Source organism: Doryrhamphus excisus, chromosome 22 (assembly GCF_030265055.1).
Source record: "Doryrhamphus excisus isolate RoL2022-K1 chromosome 22, RoL_Dexc_1.0, whole genome shotgun sequence".
In the NCBI taxonomy this organism is placed as follows: domain Eukaryota; kingdom Metazoa; phylum Chordata; class Actinopteri; order Syngnathiformes; family Syngnathidae; genus Doryrhamphus; species Doryrhamphus excisus.
Window position 1 is genome coordinate 7,380,534 of NC_080487.1, and position 11,160 is coordinate 7,391,693.

The following is an 11,160-nucleotide window of genomic DNA, read 5'->3' on the forward strand; positions in this document are numbered from 1 at the left end:
TCAGCTGGGTGCAGACATACATACTGCAGTTCTGGTGGCCAAGTCGGTTAGCCGGTTCTGGTCGCATCCAAACTGCAGGCCAACTGTGGTACCTGTGTGGATACGTGCATACATACATAAATACATACATACATACTGCAGTTGAAGAGGCCAAGTTAGTTAGCTGGGTGCAGACATACATACTGCAGTTCTGGTGGCCAAGTCGGTTAGCCGGTTCTGGTCGCATCCAAACTGCAGGCCAACTGTGGTACCTGTGTGGATACGTGCATACATACATACTGCAGTTGAAGAGGCCAAGTTAGTTAGCTGGGTGCAGACATACATACTGCAGTTCTGGTGGCCAAGTCGGTTAGCCGGTTCTGGTCGCATCCAAACTGCAGGCCAACTGTGGTACCTGTGTGGATACGTGCATACATACATACATACTGCAGTTGAAGAGGCCAAGTTAGTTAGCTGGGTGCAGACATACATACTGCAGTTCTGGTGGCCAAGTCGGTTAGCCGGTTCTGGTCGCATCCAAACTGCAGGCCAACTGTGGTACCTGTGTGGATACGTGCATACATACATACTGCAGTTGAAGAGGCCAAGTTAGTTAGCTGGGTGCAGACATACATACTGCAGTTCTGGTGGCCAAGTCGGTTAGCCGGTTCTGGTCGCATCCAAACTGCAGGCCAACTGTGGTACCTGTGTGGATACGTGCATACATACATACATACATACTGCAGTTGAAGAGGCCAAGTTAGTTAGCTGGGTGCAGACATACATACTGCAGTTCTGGTGGCCAAGTCGGTTAGCCGGTTCTGGTCGCATCCAAACTGCAGGCCAACTGTGGTACCTGTGTGGATACGTGCATACATACATAAATACATACATACATACTGCAGTTGAAGAGGCCAAGTTAGTCAGCTGGGTGCAGACATACATACTGCAATTCTGGTGGCCAAGTCGGTTAGCCGGTTCTGGTCGCATCCAAACTGCAGGCCAACTGTGGTACCTGTGTGGATACGTGCATACATACATACATACATACATACATACATACTGCAGTTGAAGAGGCCAAGTTAGTTAGCTGGGTGCAGACATACATACTGCAGTTCTGGTGGCCAAGTCGGTTAGCCGGTTCTGGTCGCATCCAAGCTGCAGGCCAACTGTGGTACCTGTGTGGATACGTGCATACATACATACATACATACTGCAGTTGAAGAGGCCAAGTTAGTCAGCTGGGTGCAGACATACATACTGCAGTTCTGGTGGCCAAGTCGGTTAGCCGGTTCTGGTCGCATCCAAACTGCAGGCCAACTGTGGTACCTGTGTGGATACGTGCATACATACATACATACATACGTACATACTGCAGTTCTGGTGGCCAAGTTAGTTAGCTGGGTGCAGACATACATACTGCAGTTCTGGTGGCCAAGTCGGTTAGCCGGTTCTGGTCGCATCCAAACTGCAGGCCAACTGTGGTACCTGTGTGGATACGTGCATACATACATACATACTGCAGTTGAAGAGGCCAAGTTAGTTAGCTGGGTGCAGACATACCTACTGCAGTTCTGGTGGCCAAGTCGGTTAGCCGGTTCTGGTCGCATCCAAACTGCAGGCCAACTGTGGTACCTGTGTGGATATGTGCATACATACATACATACTGCAGTTGAAGAGGCCAAGTTAGTTAGGTGGGTGCAGACATACATACTGCAGTTCTGGTGGCCAAGTCGGTTAGCCGGTTCTGGTCGCATCCAAACTGCAGGCCAACTGTGGTACCTGTGTGGATACGTGCATACATACATACTGCAGTTGAAGAGGCCAAGTTAGTCAGCTGGGTGCAGACATACATACTGCAGTTCTGGTGGCCAAGTTAGTTAGCTGGGTGCAGACATACATACTGCAGTTCTGGTGGCCAAGTCGGTTAGCCGGTTCTGGTCGCATCCAAACTGCAGGCCAACTGTGGTACCTGTGTGGATACGTGCATACATACATACTGCAGTTGAAGAGGCCAAGTTAGTCAGCTGGGTGCAGACATACATACTGCAGTTCTGGAGGCCAAGTCGGTTAGCCGGTTCTGGTCGCATCCAAACTGCAGGCCAACTGTGGTACCTGTGTGGATACGTGCATACATACATACATACATACATACATACATACATACAAACATACATACATACTGCAGTTGAAGAGGCCAAGTTAGTTAGCTGGGTGCAGACATACATACTGCAGTTCTGGTGGCCAAGTCGGTTAGCCGGTTCTGGTTGCATCCAAACTGCAGGCCAACTGTGGTACCTGTGTGGATACGTGCATACATACATACGTACATACTGCAGTTGAAGAGGCCAAGTTAGTTAGCTGGGTGCAGACATTCATACTGCAGTTCTGGTGGCCAAGTCGGTTAGCCGGTTCTGGTCGCATCCAAACTGCAGGCCAACTGTGGTACCTGTGTGGATACGTGCATACATACATACATACATACATACATACATACGTACATACTGCAGTTCTGGTGGCCAAGTTAGTTAGCTGGGTGCAGACATACATACTGCAGTTCTGGTGGCCAAGTCGGTTAGCCGGTTCTGGTCGCATCCAAACTGCAGGCCAACTGTGGTACCTGTGTGGATACGTGCATACATACATACTGCAGTTGAAGAGGCCAAGTTAGTCAGCTGGGTGCAGACATACATACTGCAGTTCTGGAGGCCAAGTCGGTTAGCCGGTTCTGGTCGCATCCAAACTGCAGGCCAACTGTGGTACCTGTGTGGATACGTGCATACATACATACATACATACATACATACATACATACATACATACATACAAACATACATACATACTGCAGTTGAAGAGGCCAAGTTAGTTAGCTGGGTGCAGACATACATACTGCAGTTCTGGTGGCCAAGTCGGTTAGCCGGTTCTGGTCGCATCCAAACTGCAGGCAAACTGTGGTACCTGTGTGGATACGTGCATACATACATACATACTGCAGTTGAAGAGGCCAAGTTAGTTAGCTGGGTGCAGACATACATACTGCAGTTCTGGTGGCCAAGTCGGTTAGCCGGTTCTGGTCGCATCCAAACTGCAGGCCAACTGTGGTACCTGTGTGGATACGTGCATACATACATACATACTGCAGTTGAAGAGGCCAAGTTAGTTAGCTGGGTGCAGACATACATACTGCAGTTCTGGTGGCCAAGTCGGTTAGCCGGTTCTGGTCGCATCCAAACTGCAGGCCAACTGTGGTACCTGTGTGGATACGTGCATACATACATACTGCAGTTGAAGAGGCCAAGTTAGTCAGCTGGGTGCAGACATACATACTGCAGTTCTGGTGGCCAAGTCGGTTAGCCGGTTCTGGTCGCATCCAAACTGCAGGCCAACTGTGGTACCTGTGTGGATACGTGCATACATACATAAATACATACATACATACTGCAGTTGAAGAGGCCAAGTTAGTTAGCTGGGTGCAGACATACATACTGCAGTTCTGGTGGCCAAGTCGGTTAGCCGGTTCTGGTCGCATCCAAACTGCAGGCCAACTGTGGTACCTGTGTGGATACGTGCATACATACATACTGCAGTTGAAGAGGCCAAGTTAGTTAGCTGGGTGCAGACATACATACTGCAGTTCTGGTGGCCAAGTCGGTTAGCCGGTTCTGGTCGCATCCAAACTGCAGGCCAACTGTGGTACCTGTGTGGATACGTGCATACATACATACATACTGCAGTTGAAGAGGCCAAGTTAGTTAGCTGGGTGCAGACATACATACTGCAGTTCTGGTGGCCAAGTCGGTTAGCCGGTTCTGGTCGCATCCAAACTGCAGGCCAACTGTGGTACCTGTGTGGATACGTGCATACATACATACTGCAGTTGAAGAGGCCAAGTTAGTTAGCTGGGTGCAGACATACATACTGCAGTTCTGGTGGCCAAGTCGGTTAGCCGGTTCTGGTCGCATCCAAACTGCAGGCCAACTGTGGTACCTGTGTGGATACGTGCATACATACATACATACATACTGCAGTTGAAGAGGCCAAGTTAGTTAGCTGGGTGCAGACATACATACTGCAGTTCTGGTGGCCAAGTCGGTTAGCCGGTTCTGGTCGCATCCAAACTGCAGGCCAACTGTGGTACCTGTGTGGATACGTGCATACATACATAAATACATACATACATACTGCAGTTGAAGAGGCCAAGTTAGTCAGCTGGGTGCAGACATACATACTGCAATTCTGGTGGCCAAGTCGGTTAGCCGGTTCTGGTCGCATCCAAACTGCAGGCCAACTGTGGTACCTGTGTGGATACGTGCATACATACATACATACATACATACATACATACTGCAGTTGAAGAGGCCAAGTTAGTTAGCTGGGTGCAGACATACATACTGCAGTTCTGGTGGCCAAGTCGGTTAGCCGGTTCTGGTCGCATCCAAGCTGCAGGCCAACTGTGGTACCTGTGTGGATACGTGCATACATACATACATACATACTGCAGTTGAAGAGGCCAAGTTAGTCAGCTGGGTGCAGACATACATACTGCAGTTCTGGTGGCCAAGTCGGTTAGCCGGTTCTGGTCGCATCCAAACTGCAGGCCAACTGTGGTACCTGTGTGGATACGTGCATACATACATACATACATACTGCAGTTGAAGAGGCCAAGTTAGTTAGCTAGGTGCAGACATTCATACTGCAGTTCTGGTGGCCAAGTCGGTTAGCCGGTTCTGGTCGCATCCAAACTGCAGGCCAACTGTGGTACCTGTGTGGATACGTGCATACATACATACATACATACGTACATACTGCAGTTCTGGTGGCCAAGTTAGTTAGCTGGGTGCAGACATACATACTGCAGTTCTGGTGGCCAAGTCGGTTAGCCGGTTCTGGTCGCATCCAAACTGCAGGCCAACTGTGGTACCTGTGTGGATACGTGCATACATACATACATACTGCAGTTGAAGAGGCCAAGTTAGTTAGCTGGGTGCAGACATACCTACTGCAGTTCTGGTGGCCAAGTCGGTTAGCCGGTTCTGGTCGCATCCAAACTGCAGGCCAACTGTGGTACCTGTGTGGATATGTGCATACATACATACATACTGCAGTTGAAGAGGCCAAGTTAGTTAGGTGGGTGCAGACATACATACTGCAGTTCTGGTGGCCAAGTCGGTTAGCCGGTTCTGGTCGCATCCAAACTGCAGGCCAACTGTGGTACCTGTGTGGATACGTGCATACATACATACTGCAGTTGAAGAGGCCAAGTTAGTCAGCTGGGTGCAGACATACATACTGCAGTTCTGGTGGCCAAGTCGGTTAGCCGGTTCTGGTCGCATCCAAACTGCAGGCCAACTGTGGTACCTGTGTGGATACGTGCATACATACATACATACATACATACATACATACATACATACAAACATACATACATACTGCAGTTGAAGAGGCCAAGTTAGTTAGCTGGGTGCAGACATACATACTGCAGTTCTGGTGGCCAAGTCGGTTAGCCGGTTCTGGTTGCATCCAAACTGCAGGCCAACTGTGGTACCTGTGTGGATACGTGCATACATACATACGTACATACTGCAGTTCTGGTGGCCAAGTTAGTTAGCTGGGTGCAGACATACATACTGCAGTTCTGGTGGCCAAGTCGGTTAGCCGGTTCTGGTCGCATCCAAACTGCAGGCCAACTGTGGTACCTGTGTGGATACGTGCATACATACATACATACATACATACATACATACATACATACTGCAGTTGAAGAGGCCAAGTTAGTTAGCTGGGTGCAGACATGCATACTGCAGTTCTGGTGGCCAAGTCGGTTAGCCGGTTCTGGTCGCATCCAAACTGCAGGCCAACTGTGGTACCTGTGTGGATACGTGCATACATACATACATACATACATACTGCAGTTGAAGAGGCCAAGTTAGTTAGCTGGGTGCAGACATACATACTGCAGTTCTGGTGGCCAAGTCGGTTAGCCGGTTCTGGTCGCATCCAAACTGCAGGCCAACTGTGGTACCTGTGTGGATACGTGCATACATACATACATACATACTGCAGTTGAAGAGGCCAAGTTAGTTAGCTGGGTGCAGACATTCATACTGCAGTTCTGGTGGCCAAGTCGGTTAGCCGGTTCTGGTCGCATCCAAACTGCAGGCCAACTGTGGTACCTGTGTGGATACGTGCATACATACATACATACATACATACATACATACGTACATACTGCAGTTCTGGTGGCCAAGTTAGTTAGCTGGGTGCAGACATACATACTGCAGTTCTGGTGGCCAAGTCGGTTAGCCGGTTCTGGTCGCATCCAAACTGCAGGCCAACTGTGGTACCTGTGTGGATACGTGCATACATACATACTGCAGTTGAAGAGGCCAAGTTAGTCAGCTGGGTGCAGACATACATACTGCAGTTCTGGAGGCCAAGTCGGTTAGCCGGTTCTGGTCGCATCCAAACTGCAGGCCAACTGTGGTACCTGTGTGGATACGTGCATACATACATACATACATACATACATACATACATACAAACATACATACATACTGCAGTTGAAGAGGCCAAGTTAGTTAGCTGGGTGCAGACATACATACTGCAGTTCTGGTGGCCAAGTCGGTTAGCCGGTTCTGGTTGCATCCAAACTGCAGGCCAACTGTGGTACCTGTGTGGATACGTGCATACATACATACGTACATACTGCAGTTCTGGTGGCCAAGTTAGTTAGCTGGGTGCAGACATACATACTGCAGTTCTGGTGGCCAAGTCGGTTAGCCGGTTCTGGTCGCATCCAAACTGCAGGCCAACTGTGGTACCTGTGTGGATACGTGCATACATACATACATACATACATACATACATACATACATACATACATACATACATACTGCAGTTGAAGAGGCCAAGTTAGTTAGCTGGGTGCAGACATGCATACTGCAGTTCTGGTGGCCAAGTCGGTTAGCCGGTTCTGGTCGCATCCAAACTGCAGTCCAACTGTGGTACCTGTGTGGATACATACATACATACATACATACTGCAGTTGAAGAGGCCAAGGTAGTTAGCTGGGTGCAGACATACATACTGCAGTTCGGGTGGTCAAGTCTGTTAGCCGGTTCTGGTCGCATCCAAACTGCAGGCCAACTGCGGTACCTGTGTGGACGGACGCACGCACAGACAGACGCACGCACAGACGGACGCACAGACGGACGGACGCACAGACGGACGGACGCACAGACGGACGCACTGACAGACGGACAGACAGACGGACGCACTGACAGACGGACAGACAGACGGACAGACAGACGGACGCACTGACAGACGGACAGACAGACGGACAGACAGACGGACGCACTGACAGACGGACGGACGCACTGACAGACGGACAGACGCACTGACAGACGGACAGACGCACTGACAGACGGACGGACGCACTGACAGACGGACGGACGCACTGACAGACGGACGGACGCACTGACAGACGGACAGACGCACTGACAGACGGACAGACGCACTGACAGACGGACAGACGCACTGACAGACGGACAGACGCACTGACAGACGGACAGACGCACTGACAGACGGACAGACGCACTGACAGACGGACGCACGGACAGACGGACGCACGGACAGACGGACGCACGGACAGACGGACGCACGGACAGACGGACGCACGGACAGACGGACGCACGGACAGACGGACGCACGGACAGACGGACGCACGGACAGACGGACGCACGGACAGACGGACTGCAGGCCAACTGTGGTACCTGTGTGGATACGTGCATACATACATACATACATACTGCAGTTGAAGAGGCCAAGTTAGTTAGCTGGGTGCAGACATACATACTGCAGTTCTGGTGGCCAAGTCGGTTAGCCGGTTCTGGTCGCATCCAAACTGCAGGCCAACTGTGGTACCTGTGTGGATACGTGCATACATACATACATACTGCAGTTGAAGAGGCCAAGTTAGTTAGCTGGGTGCAGACATACATACTGCAGTTCTGGTGGCCAAGTCGGTTAGCCGGTTCTGGTCGCATCCAAACTGCAGGCCAACTGTGGTACCTGTGTGGATACGTGCATACATACATACATACATACTGCAGTTGAAGAGGCCAAGTTAGTCAGCTGGGTGCAGACATACATACTGCAGTTCTGGTGGCCAAGTCGGTTAGCCGGTTCTGGTCGCATCCAAACTGCAGGCCAACTGTGGTACCTGTGTGGATACGTGCATACATACATACGTACATACTGCAGTTCTGGTGGCCAAGTTAGTTAGCTGGGTGCAGACATACATACTGCAGTTCTGGTGGCCAAGTCGGTTAGCCGGTTCTGGTCGCATCCAAACTGCAGGCCAACTGTGGTACCTGTGTGGATACGTGCATACATACATACTGCAGTTGAAGAGGCCAAGTTAGTTAGCTGGGTGCAGACATACATACTGCAGTTCTGGTGGCCAAGTCGGTTAGTCGGTTCTGGTCGCATCCAAACTGCAGGCCAACTGTGGTACCTGTGTGGATACGTGCATACATACATACATACATACATACATACATACATACATACATACATACTGCAGTTGAAGAGGCCAAGTTAGTTAGCTGGGTGCAGACATGCATACTGCAGTTCTGGTGGCCAAGTCGGTTAGCCGGTTCTGGTCGCATCCAAACTGCAGGCTAACTGTGGTACCTGTGTGGATACGTGCATACATACATACATACATACATACTGCAGTTGAAGAGGCCAAGTTAGTTAGCTGGGTGCAGACATACATACTGCAGTTCTGGTGGCCAAGTCGGTTAGCCGGTTCTGGTCGCATCCAAACTGCAGGCCAACTGTGGTACCTGTGTGGATACGTGCATACATACATACATACATACATACATACATACATACATACATACATACATACATACATACATACATACTGCAGTTGAAGAGGCCAAGTTAGTTAGCTGGGTGCAGACATGCATACTGCAGTTCTGGTGGCCAAGTCGGTTAGCCGGTTCTGGTCGCATCCAAACTGCAGGCCAACTGCGGTACCTGTGTGGACGGACGCACGCACAGACAGACGCACGCACAGACGGACGCACAGACGGACAGACAGACGGACGGACGCACAGACGGACGCACAGACGGACGCACAGACAGACGGACGCACTGACAGACAGACAGACGGACGCACTGACAGACGGACAGACAGACGGACGCACTGACAGACGGACAGACAGACGGACGCACTGACAGACGGACAGACAGACGGACGCACTGACAGACGGACAGACAGACGGACGCACTGACAGACGGACAGACAGACGGACGCACTGACAGACGCACAGACGCACAGACGCACTGACAGACGCACTGACGCACTGACAGACGGACAGACGCACTGACAGACGGACAGACGCACTGACAGACGGACAGACGCACTGACAGACGGACAGACGCACTGACAGACGGACAGACGCACTGACAGACGGACAGACGCACTGACAGACGGACAGACGGACAGACGCACTGACAGACGGACAGACGCACTGACAGACGGACAGACGCACTGACAGACGGACAGACGCACTGACGGACAGACGCACTGACGGACAGACGCACTGACGGACAGACGGACGCACGGACAGACGGACGCACGGACAGACGGACGCACGGACAGACAGACTGCAGGCCAACTGTGGTACCTGTGTGGATACGTGCATACATACATACATACATACTGCAGTTGAAGAGGCCAAGTTAGTTAGCTGGGTGCATACATACATACTGCAGTTCTGGTGGCCAAGTCGGTTAGCCGGTTCTGGTCGCATCCAAACTGCAGGCCAACTGTGGTACCTGTGTGGATACGTGCATACATACATACATACATACATACTGCAGTTGAAGAGGCCAAGTTAGTTAGCTGGGTGCAGACATACATACTGCAGTTCTGGTGGCCAAGTCGGTTAGCCGGTTCTGGTCGCATCCAAACTGCAGGCCAACTGTGGTACCTGTGTGGATACGTGCATACATACATACATACATACATACATACTGCAGTTGAAGAGGCCAAGTTAGTTAGCTGGGTGCAGACATACATACTGCAGTTCTGGTGGCCAAGTCGGTTAGCCGGTTCTGGTCGCATCCAAACTGCAGGCCAACTGTGGTACCTGTGTGGATACGTGCATACACACATACATACATACATACATACTGCAGTTGAAGCGGCCAAGTTAGTTAGCTGGGTGCAAACATACATACTGCAGTTCAAGAGGCCAAGTTAGTTAGCTGGTTGCATAATTACATATATCCATACATACTACAGTTAAGCTAGCTTGTTGTGGTTGAATTTTCAAAGAGTAATTTTCAAAGTTCTAAATACTGACCAGGAAGACGAGGGTGTACACTCGGGTTCTGTCGGTTTTTTGGACAGAATAACACACACATTACTTGTTTAACCTACCTTATTTGTGGATCGACAGGACCACGGTCTTGTGGATCAAAAGGACGCCGGTCACTCTTCCCGCAGCTTAAATGGCGCCAAAAGCGGCCGCATTTTGGTGACGTCATCCCGAATCGCCAAGTTGTTTTTTTTAACTCTCGAAGGACACGGTTTGGTCTCTCCACTTTTAATATTTACTTTTGGTATAAATGTAATGGTTTTAAATATTGTGGAGCAGAATGAGGAATGTATTTTGTGATACACTTTTGCCTTACGATGCTTGCCTGCGGTGGGCGGAGCCTCGCTTTTAAATGAAGTCCTATTACAGGCATTCTAAGACATGATGGGTGATACCAGTTACCGATACCACTCTTTTGTCATTTTGAAGATACCGATGCCAATACTTTGAGTGACTTGTTTCCCTCCCAAAAACACACGTTAAATACTGTCCATTGCCAACCTTAATATGTATTTTTGTAACATATTAGTCAAATTAGACAAATGACTGTACTTTAATACACAATGTAACATAAATATGGCTGCGACAAAACTCAGCAATTATATTATTTTTCATTTCTTCAGTTCTGATAATAAAACTTAAACTCAAAAAATCAATCACATATCAAGTATTTGTGCTTTTTAAAAAAAAACAACACATATAGTTAGTTACCCTTAAAGATGTGGAAGTGCCTTTTCATTTATTAAGTTGTATTAATAGTTTAGTATATGTTAATACAACTTTT